At 45.8% G+C, this 14,938-nt stretch overlaps 1 protein-coding gene and 1 pseudogene across 1 annotated transcript in view; both read left to right on the top strand.

The window, feature by feature from the left end:
- The window catches only part of Slc9a9 (solute carrier family 9 member A9), a 551,770-nt gene that overhangs the window by 75,987 nt on the left and 460,845 nt on the right, over positions 1-14,938 (top strand). The gene's annotated exons all lie outside the window — the stretch shown is intronic.
- On the top strand, positions 4,538-4,727 carry LOC148122265 (Nuclear RNase P; annotated as a pseudogene).

A 14,938-nucleotide genomic window follows, 5' to 3' on the forward strand; every position in this document is an offset into this window, starting at 1 on the left:
AGAGTAAGTCATCCCAGGATCCCTTCGTACACAAGAAAACCCTCCCCTGGCAGAGAGATCGTGTTGCGAGCTTCAAAACGAAAAACGGAACAAAGAAAGGATAGAAGCTATTCTTTGGTGGGGGGCTTCCGGCACACACATCACTCTTGTATAGAAGGGTGAGAGCAGGGAACATCATCAGACTTCATATCCCAACCCCATGGTTTCCACATATTGGGGTTAACTCTCGGTGAAAGAGACAGGACCAGATACCCCTGCTTTATCTCCAAGGTTACTCTCCTATTGTCTTTGCACACTGCCTCAGTTCAGCATCCTGGATTCGGGAGATTATACAAGACAGCATTCCCTCCTTTAGGTCTTTCTCTTGAGTGTCTTTTACAGGTTTCTATGTTGAAATTCTGAGGGTAGGTAGGCCTCCCACCTTTCCCCTGCCTTCTGAAAAAAGAAAGAGCTAGCATGGCCCCAGGATACAGTAGCTGGTCCGTCTCAAGGTTTTTCTGCCCTCTGCTGGCACAGTCTTGGTGAGTTGATGTGATGGACTTTATTTATCTTTATTAAAAGTCTTTCCCTTGTCTCTCTTCCCTCTCGTTCTTCACACATCTTGTTTTAAATATTACTATTTAAATAAGACCATTCTTGTTTTAAATATTGCTGTTACGTGTCCTTCTGGGCAGTGCTGGCTATGCAAGAGTGACCCCAGTGAGACCAGGGAGGGCGTGGTGGAAGAGGAAGAGCTCCCATTTCCATTGTGTTGATTCACATCTGTGCATCGTCAAGAGAGCATCAGAGACAGCGATCCCTGTTCCGCTGCAGCACACAGCGCACCTAGCAATCAGTCCTATAAACCCTCTGAGGGTGCTATGGATAACAGCCAGGGTGAAAGTCCAGTTGTGGTCACCAATGAATGTGTCAGGAGGATACTAAGAGCAAAGGCTAGAGCTACATTGGGCTGGGGTGGGGAGGATAGAAACTGGTGGCCTCCCATCTTGTGGAAAATGTCCTGCCTTCTACCTCCATCTGCCCATGGACTCGGATCGAGTTTTAAAGGGCCTGCAGATGAACAGAGAGGAGGAGATGAAGAGTCCCCAGAGCTCAGCGTGTCCGAGGAATGCAGCTTCTGCCAGGCGCTCTGCCTTGGAAGCACTTGGGGCAGAGTGATGCGTCCACACCTTCCCCCACACAAGGCAAATCTCAATTTGGCAGAGAAGCCTCCCAAAGGCGGCAGAGCCCGAGAAGGTAGAGCCTTCAGGTGGGTGCGCATCTTCGAGAAGTCGAGCAAAATTTCCAGAGCTGTTCTGCTCCAAGGGAATGAAAAGAGAGAGAGAGCCAAGGTCTGAACTTCAAAAGAAATGTAACTAAAAATGCCTCCCACTCTGATTTTAATCTTCTCATTGGCCCTTTCTGCGAGGGGGGGATCTGAGTGAGTGGATTTGCCTTCTCCTTCAGTAATTCAAAGCTTTTCAGAGTGGGTTCATCGGCAGGGACTCCTTACCCCAGGAAACTGTAATTGGAGGTAAATATTAATTCCAGAGGAAGGCCTTTAAGCTCAAGGAGAGCGGCAACAATGTGCCTCCAAGGAGCCACTTCTTTTCTTTTCCGTATCCGTTGGAAGCAGATTGTGGGAGCGAAGCTTATCTCCCATTTTTATCCGTTTTTAACAATGCTCTGCCTACTGCTAGTTAAACTGAGCTGCCTTAAGCTCAGCACAAAAAGCTCTTTTCAGGGCATCTAGTAGATAACTTTTTTATATATAAAAAGAAAAGAAATCTTTTCACACAGCTCTCCTGGTGCCCTTTCATGAGTTGGGGCTCTGTACAGGCAGCTGAGCCTGAAATGGCTTTTGAGGACAAAGCCACCACCAAGTATTAAGTCCACATTCATTCTTGAAAGCAACCGCCATGTTTGTGCCCCTACCTTCTGCATCCTGCGCGCTGTGCCCCCACTGGCCCCGGGGTATAACAGTCGGTAAAGCACAGTGGGACCCTTCGAGCCGAATCCACATCTCACCCACACTGGGTGACGTTGCCCAGCGTGGGCAGCCTTGTCTGGAGCCTTGCATGTGCCTGAGGTGATGAAAAGGAAAATTCGGAGCCCACGGAATGGTAGCCAGATTCTGCTGGAAGCCCAAACAGCTGTGTTCCTATCAGCAGCACCGGGTAGATGGCTGCTTTCCCTGCTAATGAGAGAAATTTCTGGAATTTCTCGTTTTCCTTCAACAATAAGGGCAGGGGTGGTGCCCACTCGGCGGCGATAGCCGCTGAGATTTCTGAGGCACTCTGTAGTTTATTTTCAAACCTCTGAACATCTGAGCATCACTTTGAAGTAAGCCTGCTTTGAAGCAAACTGAATCGGGTCCTGACGAGCTTGTTGAGCATCTGAGAGGCTATTAAAAAGGTTCTGGGTGGAAGAACCGCCTGGTCCACTCGTAAGCTACCTGCAGCGCTGATGAGATGGTCATTTAGGGTGCTGGGACCCTGGCCCACGAGCATACCGGTTTGAAGGGAAAACATGGCCTCATGCACTCTGGTTCATCCCGTTTGCTTTCCTTAACTTCCTTCGGCATTTGCCTGCTGAGGCCATAGCCACCTCATTACTCTGTGTCACTAACCTTACAGGGAAAAGGGCAGTGGAATCAGATGGCCTGTTAGTGTCGTCCCACACTGGTACAGGAGGTCCTATCTTTATACTTTTAAAAGCACTTGGTGCCCGCTGGAGGGGTTAACTCTCGGGAAAGGTGGGTTTCTTCAGCCAGCACAAGCCCTGTGGTGGCTGACAGCTACGGCTGTCTTTAGAGCAGGAGGGATGGTACATCCTGTGTTCTGAAAGATGAAATCTGTGTCACATCTCCCGCCACCATCCCCTGGTTACACCAGAGATGCTTCCCCTGCTGGAGGTATCCTGTTCCTGATTCCAAGATGAAATCTTTACTAAAGTCAATGCCTCTCAAGAGAGTGCAACTTCCCGTGTGTCAAGAACCAGGTTTACAGCCTCAGGCACAGTACCCTCGACTCCCCCTTCAGTGCCAAACCAAGACCAATGGAGGATGCCCTGAGATCTCAGAGAAGCGGCATTTAAAGTGTGTCCTCTTCAGCAGACTTGAGAATGGACTCTACCGGCTAAAGAGGACAGTGCCAGCATTCCATAGAAAACTTGGATTTCAATAGGGGAAAAAATATAAATATTTATCTAATCACATAATTAGAGAAAATCTACTGGCCTCTACAGTTGCAATCCAAATAGCCCACTTCATTAAAATGCCGTTCTTATGAAATACTTTCAACTATTTTCTCCTCCAAATGGTTTTATTTATTAAGATCAGTGTTGGGAGCCACCTGGAGGCACAGGTGGTCCTGCAGTTTGGAGGTAGCCACGTGGGGCTGAGCACCCCTGCCTGCACCCTTGCCTGCACATGCTCAGACCAGCAGAATGGCATTAACCAATCAGGACAGCGTTCAAGCTGCTCCACCGTTTAAAAGCAGATGCCTCGGGACCCTACTTCCTCTCTCTCTAAGCTTTCTCTCGTCCCTGCTCTATCGTCCCTTCCCCCAATTTTCCTCAAGGGAATGCTCCAAATAAAGATGTGACCAGAGAAGGAATTCTCGTTTTTGGTGGGGTTCATTCCTGCTGGACAGGATGGCGCCCCGCAACTGGTGCTCGAAACCCCGGACGCTGAGGGACCCTGACAACTACGCCGGGGGACCCTGAGAAAGCCCGGGAGAAAAAGCCAAGATCAGACACCAGCACAGAGAGCCTTGAATTTCAGAACTCTGAGAACATGGAGCGGTGAGTGACGTCGGTTAAAATCCCCAGAAAGGGGAGGAAAAGAAATGTAAAAAGGAATTTCAAAGGATAGGCCTAAATAGAAAAGAAAATACAAAAAAAAATCAAAGTTAAGGTATCTGAAAGAAGGTACAGAAAGCAACGGGGAAGAAAAATCCCTTAAGTTCAGTGCAGGTGGAGCTGAGAAAAAGCGAGGTTTACGGTTGGGAGATCCGCGGCTTCCTCCGTGCATACTCGCTGATAAGAGACTTGGAGGCAACAGTCTCGTAGGGAGGCGAGCTTGATCACTGCCTTCCCTGTTCTTAAAGAGCCACAGAGCTTTTGGAGGTGATTTTCGCCTAATTTTGTTAAGAGAGCTCAGTCTCTGGCTCTCACGTACAAAAAACTTTAATTTTTGACTGAGAAAGACAAGCTGCTTGATCGTGCTGAGAGTGCTGGCGGCAGCCGGCCCGCCTTTGAGCGGTAATGCCTGATTAGAAACACGGAAGTGGGCCAGGCACGGTGGTGCACACCTGTGATCCCAGCTACTCAGGAGGGAGACGCAACCAGTTGCTGGCGGGGAGTTTGCTGGAGGCCTGCGAATAGCCAGGTCGCGGGCAGGCTAAAGTCCGTGTGTCATCAGAGGCTATATGTCCCGGCCTTCTGGCGGGGCTATGGTTTTTGGAGGACCTTTTCAGCACCTGAGCGGACTCGCCTGACTGAGGCGGAAGCTGTGTGGTGAGCAGCGGCGCCATAGAAGGCAGAGAGGAGCTGAATCGGCTCTGCGGAAAAACTGTGTTTCCATAGCAACATGGGCGAGCGGGGAGGTGAGTTCCCAGAGAACGGGGCTCTGCGCGCGGGCGGACCGGGCAGGAGAAGCCCCTCCACGGGTGGGCGGATGCCCCCCCTCGCCGGAGCTTGGAAAAGGCTCACAGCCGGCGGTGCGAGTTCATTGCCTGAGGTGAAACGGCGAGCCCGCGCACGGCCCGGGGCGGAGCCATGCCTTTGGGCCATGCGGAGCGCGCCATTATGGGCTTCAGAGGCGGAGCTGTGGCAGCCGCCGCTGTCCGCTGCTGCCGCCGCCCTCAGTCAAGGTCGCCAAGAATTCAGTCAGATAAAAACATTTGTCGCCAAAAATTCAGTCAGATAAAAACATTTATCCCCTAAACAACGTCCCTTCGTCAGCAGGAAGTAGCCAGATCGATGCTACGCCCATTCTCCCTTAAAGAACTGGTCGTGATTATCATAATAAAGGCATGTTTACCTGGTTACCGTATCCTAGGTAACAAAGAAAGGCGGACCTTTTGCCTGAGGCACCTGGTGAGATAAACAATGCTACCTAGAGGTTTTTCCATCTAAATAGGGGAGCTGGAGAGATGGCTCAGCGGTTAAGGGCATTGCCTGCTCTTCCAAAGGTCCTGAGTTCAATTCCCAGTGACAACTGCTTTGGTTTTTAAACAATAGAGGGGGACTACACTACCAGTGACAGCTTCCCCCAGAGAAAGGATTTCTCTTGCATTCTTTACACTTAATTTTAATTCAAAATTTTGCTGGTACAGGCAAACAAGATTTGCTTTTTGAAGCAGAGACCTGCAGATCTCTAAGTTCAAAACCAGCCTACTTCCAGTACTGATTGTGCTGAATTTTTACACTGAGAGTTTTTAATACTCTTAAATGTTAATTTGGGAGGAGAGTTTTGTTTATGTTTTTCTAGGAATGCTGACATACATCTGGACCGACCAGAGAGATAAAGACCGACCAGAGAGATAAAGAAGATGACCCAGTGGATGCTGAGTGTCCTGCTGTGGAAGATTCGTGCGGAGGCAGCAGAGATGACCTTCTGGGCGGTGCCAAGAGCAGCTGTTTCACAACATCGACTTGAGCAACACCCTGTGCAACCTCTTATCTCTTAACAATTTTCTGACTGACTCTATTCTGCCTTTCTCCCTCCTTGGAGATGGGTGGGAGCAGAGATATCCTTGGCATGCTGCGTCTAGGTGGGGACCAGATTGGAAAATAGTTTTGCCTTATTGCTCTTAAAGACAATAATTAGGGGGAGATGTTGGGAGCCACCTGGAGGCACAGGTGGTCCTGCAGTTTGGAGGTAGCCACGTGGGGCTGAGCACCCCTGCCTGCACCCTTGCCTGCACATGCTCAGACCAGCAGAATGGCATTAACCAATCAGGACAGCGTTCAAGCTGCTCCACCGTTTAAAAGCAGATGCCTCGGGACCCTACTTCCTCTCTCTCTAAGCTTTCTCTCGTCCCTGCTCTATCGTCCCTTCCCCCAATTTTCCTCAAGGGAATGCTCCAAATAAAGATGTGACCAGAGAAGGAATTCTCGTTTTTGGTGGGGTTCATTCCTGCTGGACAGGATGGCGCCCCGCAGATCAGGAAGGAGTATTTGTCTTAGATAACATTAAAATTTAAATATATTTACATAAACGTATGTTACATATAAAGATGCTATAATGATCTATATTTAGCACCATACACGTGTCTAGTAGACGAACTGTTCTGGCTTTACTCTTCCTATTTTGCTTGGACTGTTGATGGTTATTGGTTCTGAACGAGGGCCTCACGGAACTGCATCAGCCTCTTTGCCTTCCGTGTTACCAGTACAGGACAGCGGGCAGATTTGTCTACACAGGTGAGGGAAGTGGAGAACTGAATTATTCAGTGAGTTTGATTAATGTTTATGTCAGAGCAGGAACTAATGTATCAGTAATGGGGAAGTTCAATTAGTGCTTTAATTAATTAGACTCCCATTTTTAGCCATATTGTGGAGGATAATTATTTGTTAGCTTTGCTTAGGACCTGGGTTAAGGCTTTGATTACCGGTATTCTTTTTTTTTTAAAAAAAAATACAATACAAGGAGGTTGGGGCTCTCTGAAGCAATGTGAAGCTCCCAAGATTAGAAAATGCCAGTGAAAATTCAAACTCTTGTCATTTCCAAAGTCATTAAGGGCTGCATGAAAAGCTGGAACAAAGTTCAAAATAAAATTGTTGGAACTGATGATAACTGTGGTAGGGGCTCTTGGAGGCATTGGCTCTCCTCTTTCTTTTGTATCCAGGGTCAAATTTCATAGTATTGTCAGCAGCAAGTGGAAGTGGCTACCAGGTAAACTGATGATGGAGTCACTTTGCCTTTGCCTTCCTTTCTCTCTGCTAGGAGGTTTTTTTTGTTTTTGTTTTTGTTTTTTTAACAGAAAGCAAATGGTAACGCCACTTAGGAATATTCCAGTTCTGGAGGCTGAATTCTGAGACAGAAGCAGAATGGAGCAACGCTTTCAGGGGCACCTGCCTTGTTTTGATTTTACCCCAACTCAAAGCCTGCTCATAGTGGCATCTGAAAGGCAGAGGGACTTACATTGTGCACAAGGGACCTGTGGATAGACAGACTCTGCTTTGGTTTGTGCTCTTAGGAAGCCAGCAGCCCTCGGACTTTAGTATACAAGGGTCATCACACAGAAATACACTCTTGAACCCAGGATAGCTGGACCGATGGACCAATTAAGGGATGTTTGCAGATGAGTGAGGGGGTCAGAAAATTAGAGACAAAAGTGATCAGTTGTTGGGCATTTAGGTTAGGAAATCAATCAACTATTCACATCAACTCTGGCTTTCCAGTATGACAAAAGCAATGTGCTACTAAACACTAAATGCATTGCTAAATGAATAGAAGATTTGCCTCTTTAAACGAATTAGATAGCATTTAATATTCATTCCATAAAGTACCATGACTGTTCTATAACATCTATTGAGTTGTTCTGAGTGGGAGAGAGAAAATTCCCCGCCCGCCTCTTTGATTCTCAGCCTTCTGTTGTACATTCTGACTTCTGTGGTGTTTTGTGGAACGTGACTTCATCCTTGATTTAGCTGTGGATATGTATTTCTAGAAGGAAGACTTCTCCAGTTGTTTGTGAGAACATCTACTACCAGAGGTCTTTGTTTCCCAAGCTGTAACAGTCTCAGTGCCTCCAACAGGCCAAAGATGTGTACCGTTTCCACGAATACTGTTTTAAAGTGGCATGGTAGAGCATAATGTTATGTCTTCACCATATTTAAAACATAATGCCTTAAACTTTCTTTAGTTTATTGACGTGCCCTCCTAAGATTATCCAGGAAGTTAGAAAGTAGACTGCTGTGTTTAACTGCCAGCTTTAAAAACCGATCCTTGTGCCCACATGCTCACTTATCACAACGATCAAGCCTGTAATTTTAGCTTGTACCTGTCTTTGGTTAATATTAGACTTGTTTTTAGTATCTCTCAGCCTCCTTTTAATGATTTTTATGTCACGGGCATGAGACTTTCATGTTTTTAAGGTGTCTGAAGGAAATCTCTGTGGGTAAGGATTCTCCGGGAGGAGGGTGGTGGGAGCGAGCCAGCAAACGAACAAGTGTTTTTAAAAGCGTACAAGTACATATGGCCTTTTCCTTGCTCTTGGCTGCTGTATCCAGCAAATGAGTGCAATCAGGAGGAAGGCTAGGTATGGATTGTATATTCAAGATATATGCAGTGAACATAAATATTTAATGTGCTTCTCACTTGCTGGCAGGAAGAAAATGATTGACAACACATAGCCTCTGCTTTCATGGGAAAAGAAGGTTACAGATGTATTTCTGCACCATGTGATAAGTTCTAAAAATATGTGCATTTAGGCCTCCTGAAAGGATAAGGCCTCATGAGAGAGCTGCCCTCCGTCATCAGGGCAGCAAACTGAAAGGTGGCCCGAGTGGAGTCAATGATACTTCGCTAGAGCCTCACTGAACGGATAGAAAAAGGCTGTATACCACGCAGAGCTGGGGCGCTCCTGAAGCAAGAGGCAGTGAGGCCTGAAGGTGCACCACCCTTATTGTCAGAGGGTGGGGACATGACCTTCAGCATTTGTGGAGGGCCTCCCCTGAGAGGGACAAGCAGCCCGTACAACTTCTAGACGTGCTCGTTCAGGAAAGCAAGCACCACGTTGGGCTCTGAAAAAACAGGAGGAAGCTGGTCAGTAAGATCCCAGTCCGTGGGGCATCCTCTGCACCTCCATCATTCATCCTCTCCACCTCCACCCTCCACCCTCTCCACCTCCACCCTCCACCCTCCACCCTCTCCACCTCCATCCTCCATCCCTTCCATCTCCAGGCGAGATGGTTAGTAAGAAAACAGTGACCCTATAGTTGTGTTTGATGAGATCCCAGTACTCCTACTAAAGAGACTGCAGGGATTCATGTGTAAGTGGTGATGTTCCCAGAAGCAGGAGTCCAGTCATTAGGAGGGGTGACAGTTGCATGTTCCAGACAGACCCCAGGATGTCAATGAACTCAGCATCTTTGGGAAGCAAATCAGAAAAAGGAGGGATTGGAACACAGGAAGTCAGAGCCCACCCACAGAGCATGGTGGAGAGAGTGACTTTTGTACTAGGTAGCCCAGGTTTTGCTTACAGAGTTTCCACAGGGGAGGAATACTAAAGAAAGTCCTTGCTGCATGGTGGCTGTATACGTGAAGGTGGGTTTCAGTGAGGAACTGCTGCAGGAAGTGGTCCTTCTTTAAAAACTCAGGTCCAAAAATAACAAGGACAGGTGTGGATTTGGGGGTGGAGTTGGGTCAGCTGAAAACCTGTTGAGAGTAAACCAGGGTGAGCCTATATGAGGGGTAAGGAATTTGTGAATAGACTTAGCAAGATTCCTGCTCTTGAAGAGAAGCCCAAGGTCCAAGGGGCGGGGCAGCATTTTATCCCAGCACTTGGGAGGCAGATACAGGCAGATCTCTGAGTTCAGTGTCAGTCTGGTCTGTAGCATGAGCTCCAGGACAGCCAGAGTTGTTACATAGAGAAACCCTGTCTCAAAAAACAAAAACAAAACAACAAAGAAAGAATCTTTGTCAGTCCCTCTTCCCATTCTAGAAAACAGGAGATGCCTTCTTCACTCCTTTGGATAATGTACATCCTCTCTTTCAATTGTCTTTTGTTCATGAAGGGTCAGTTAAGTCAGCAAAGCTGCTTGGTAGCAGAAGAGAGCTGCCGTATTTTGTGAACAGACAAGTATTTAGGAGATCTTTTTTCTTTTCTTTTTCTTATTTTTTGTTTTCTTTATTATTATTATTATTGTTATAATTATTATTGGTTTTATGGGACAGGGTAACAGTAACAGTCCCAGCTGTCCTGGAACCAGCTCTTGTAGCCAGGTTGACCTCGAACTCACTGAGATTCACCTTCCTCTGCCTCCCAAGTTTTGGGATTAAAGGCATGTGCCACCACTGCCTGGATAAGAGATTTCTATGACAACAGACTCATGATTCAAAACTCAAGTTCTGGATCTAAACATAGTCAGTGCAAAAGATCTCTAGGTCTCACACCTGAAGAATGTTTAGTTGCTAGAGTGAGAACAGCTGTTTTGGCAATGACTGGTTCTTTCAGACTTGCTGAGTCCTAATTCTGCCACCGACTGTCAACATTTTGGGATCATAGGTCAAGAGCATCAGCGGTACCCCCCAAATCACCTCTGGATACTTAATGCAACAAATAAAGTTATCAGACTGATAGATAAGTATGTTTTATTCTTCTTTATTTATTATTCATTATTTATTAATGGCCTCCAAGTCAGACTCAGTCGGGAGTCCTTGATACATGAGGTTCTGCTCCGTCCTACCCCCAGTTCCACTTCAACTCCATCCTGGGCTTAGCATAGAACCCATGGGGACCTAGAAGGGTCATCACTTTGTGGAGAGAACCATAACAGAGCCTGTAAGCACAGGTTCTGAAGTGCTGTGTGTGCATGTGCGTGCTGCTTTTGTTGTCCGTTGTTTTCCAGAGAGAAAGCTAGACAAAAGAAATAGAATATAGAAGGACAGCAAGCAGATCACGTCCCGAAGAATTCTAGAACAGTATTGAAGTGCATGAGACATGACTGTGTTGGTTTCTTCTGGTTTCTGTAACTGGCAACCGCACACCAGAAGACATTGAACAACAAAGATATTTTCTTTCAGGGTCCTGGGGCGTGAGATCTGAAATCAGAATCTCCAGTAAAAAGCACAGCATCCACAGGACCTGGCTCCCTGTGGACATCAGGGACGCCATTGATTCACGTCCCTGTTCTGGTGGCTGCCGCAAACCCTTGGCATGTGGCTGCAGCATTCCAGTCTTCAAGGACAATGTCCTATGCTTCTCTCTGCTCAGTGCTCACTTCTCCCCCTGTGTGTGCATTCCATCTTCCTCTGCCTCTCTGCCCTCAGCGTTCATATGACCATATTCAGGGTCCACTTGAATAATCCATGTCATGTTAATATTTGTAATTTAATTTTATATTCAAAGTCCCTATTTCCATTTAAGGCCACGTTTACCTACTCTAGAGACTAGGGTCTGCTGTCTTAGTGGGGCCATTGTTCTGTTTCATGGTTTAAGCAAGAGCATTTGATGGAGAGGAAAAAAAAAACCTATTAGTTTCAATGGAAAAGGCACATGAAGTTGTTAGAAAGTTTAATGTGGACAGATCAATATTTCAGTCTTGGGAGACACCCAAAGCTGGTGACAGCTTTTTAAAAAGTTATGACTTGATTCCATGATTAGAAAGTAAAACTGACAGCAGGTACCCCAAAACAATAAGCCTTTCCAGCCCACTGCGTTTCTAAGTTGGTTCTTATTAATTGCTATTTTTTATTTGTAAGGAGCAGGCCACAAATTATGCCATGTAGGGAAGAAATGATTTGAGTAGTTTCAAAAAGGTGAAAGTCCCCACCTTGGCAGGTCCTGTTGACAGACTCTTTTCCTGAGAACTGGAGATAGCTGCCGTGAATCCAATTCAACTTTTCAATTAAACCCAAAATGCATTTCTTGAGAGGCCAGGAACTGCCAAGCCCTGGGCTTCGTTTTACAAATAGAAAGATAAATTGTATCTCGATCATGTCCTCCGAAACCTCACATTTTAGCACATGAGAAGGGATGGTCATAAGCAATTAAGAAAACAATAGCAATAGAGTATGTGATGTGAGACGGTTATAATTGAAATTCAGGGACAGAGGAACAAGTGGGAAAAGAGGAGACCCCAGGAAACTGTCTGATAGTCAGGGGTCACTTAGTACTTATTCAAATGAAAAGAACCATCCCCGATCACCTGAAGTGTAAGCTGCTCTTGCCTCTTATCTCAAGTACTGGGCAGCCTGGACAATGGTCCCAGGTACCACTTTTATCCTCCCAAACCCATTCTCCAAACAGGAGACCATGTTCATCTCTGCCCACAACCTCCAGCTGTATCTGAACTGACTGGAAGCAAGAACTCGCTCTGAAGTTTCTTGGAAACAAGAGCCTTCCTGGGCTGCCCCTCTTTGGATGGTTCCTGTGGTCCAGCCACATTAGCCTCCACCATTCTAGAACCCTTGAGCTCCTTCCTACCCCAGGGCCCTGTCTCTACTCTAATGTCCCAGTAGAGAGAATCCATCTTCATGAGAGGACACTCCTGATGAATTGTCCCCTTGCGGCAGCTGTCAGTTTCCGAAAGGATGTCTTCCGTTCACTCCCTTCCACCCTCCACTGCGATGCAATTTCCTTGAGGCAGGAACCTTGTTAATCCTGTACAACATCTCATTCCTGGTGCTTGTCACATAATAGAAGAGTATTCTGGCATCTGGGATGGCATGAAAATTCAAAATCGGTACCCCTCAAGGTGAGCATCCAGAGAAAGGAATTTCCTGAAATAAAAACAACAGTAACCACCATTAGCCCATCACCCTGGTCTCCTAGGCGTGGGTGGCACTGCCCTCCAAGCCCGTAGACATACCCAGGAGTTAATGCCATAGAGCTCATTGGGCACAGTTGTAAAGGTTTTATGAAGGGCCATTTTAGTGTTCCATTCTTTCCAGACTCATGGGCTAGTCACTGAGCTAGAATTATGACATGAGAATAAAAATGACCTTAACAAAACACAGCAGTACTTCAAGTATCAGCAGTCCAAGAGAGAACACTGTGGAAATCTGAATTTAGCTGAATCCTTTCCTTCCATTTTAGGGTTCTTTTTCTGCACCCCAATGACAAAGTACTTTCAGCTCCTTTGCAACTAAAGAAGCTCAAAATCAAAGAAAACTGTGTCTTGGTGCCTTCAAAATGGTCAGTGGTCAGTATTTGCTATGCATGCTGTTTGGCCTGAACACCTCTTTCCTTTGAGTTACCGCACAAGCACGAAGCTGGTATCGTCTGAATGCCTGTCATATTAAATTAGAGGTTAAAAGGCAAAACCTCCTCTGTGGAAGGACCAGGATGCTTTGAAGAAAGCTTCTGGCATTCAAAGTTGAAACAGTAAACAACAAAAGAGGATAGCGGAGTTGAACAAATGGCTGTAATTGGCCATTAAGCTTGGACTGCGTTGAGAATAATACCTAACTCTGCTCTGGGGGATCTACCCTACCTAAGAAGGGGTCCGTTAGTGGGAGAACTTCTGATGAATGCTGGCTTATTCCTCTCTCATTAAAATCTTACTCTGGACATTGGCATGGTGCAATTCTATAGAAAGATACATATATATGGCTTGGATTTTATTCCTCTGATTCTTGTCAGGTTTAGTTATTTGCTTGACTAATCCAAGAAACATTTAACAGTATTTTTCACTTCATCATTTAACTAAAAAAAAGCAGTGAAGATTTTTGAAGCTTGTCTAAGCCATTAGAGCATTAATTAGTGAGTTCTAACTGTTATCTAAAGAGCATGGAGGCACAGGCTCAGTTGTTCTTTTCCGGCAAGAAGAACACATGCAGGGTTCAGCAGGATGCTGAAAGGAGATAGGATACTAGGGGAACAGGGCAATTTTTTCTATTATTGTGGTTCAGCTCTGAAGGGGTTTTGAGTCAGGGACACATGTATAGAATATGGGTGACTGTCATCGCAGATTACAACACCCTGCAGTCCTCTGTGCCTTTGGAGCAAAACAGCCTTATGTTCAGGCTGCTAAAGAGGACAGAGGGGATCTGCAGATATCCACTAGCCTCGTGGCTGTCTGAGGACACCAGAATCAATGATGAAAACTGGAACACAGTGATGCTTTCAACAAAATAGAAAAATTACCATTAGCCAGGCAGTATTAAGAATTCAGAAGTTCCCAAAGATAAAAATGATGCTGAATCCTGTATCTCTAGTGTCTGAATTCACTATGTATTTCACTGATATTAACTGCTGTTATTACTATGGACAGTATTAAATGCTTACCACTTGTGTTCTTAGCATCACAATACCGGGGTGGTCCTATAGTCTAAATGTTCCCATTCAGGTGCTTAGAGGTGTCAGAAGTTATTAAGATGAATTTTTTACTCTCATTGCTAAAGAATTGTGCAGCAGAAATGATTTACAGTCTTCTCACTTTCATGCCTCCATTCAGGAAACAGTTAGGAATGTCATGGAACCCACTAGCACATCCCAGTGCATTCAAGCACATAACACAAAGGTCCCCTTCTACAGTGCATCCTGATATCTGACCCAAGGGTACCACAAGCAGGATGGGAGTTGGATTTTGATTCTGATTTGCCCCACATATATGGCCCTCCACGGCAGTCCTATTCAAACAATCTGAAGAGGGCCTCCTGGAGACAGGAAATAGATTCTTCTGGAGAAGTGTGAAGTGTTTTATTCTTCTAAGCAATGGGTTTTGTGCTTTGAAACAGTTGTAGATATTTAGGAATGAACACTGAGTGAATTAGTGTTCCTGTTACTCAGTTTACCTTATTATTTTATTGTTATTATTTAGAACTTACTTGGTTCATTTATCACAACTAATAAACTCTGTGTAAACCCTGTTCCTAAACATTGTTTCAGTTTCTCTTACTCCCTGAGCATCCTTTCCCTGTTTTAGGATCCTATTCAGTATTCTGAATTACATTTGGCTATCAAGTCCCCTTAGACTCCTCTTGGCTATGACAATTTCTCAAGCTTGCATTTGTTTTAATGATTTTGACAATTTTATGGACGTTAGACAGGGGTCGTGTAGAATGGCATTATACCAGGATTTCTGGGGTCTTCTGCTTATGATTGGATGGGGGTTTGGGGTTTGGGGAAGTACAGTACTGTATCCATCACATTGTCCCAAAGGCACAAACTCACAAGGTAACCTATGACAACCGCTGTGGACTTTGACCCCCTGCCTGAGGTGGTGCCGCTCAGTGTCGCTGTCCTAAAGCTGCCTTTCTCCCTTCCCTGCTGCACGATCTGAA

This window comes from Myodes glareolus, chromosome 4 (genome assembly GCF_982192425.1).
Source record: "Myodes glareolus chromosome 4, mMyoGla1.1, whole genome shotgun sequence".
Taxonomy (NCBI): Eukaryota; Metazoa; Chordata; class Mammalia; order Rodentia; family Cricetidae; genus Myodes; species Myodes glareolus.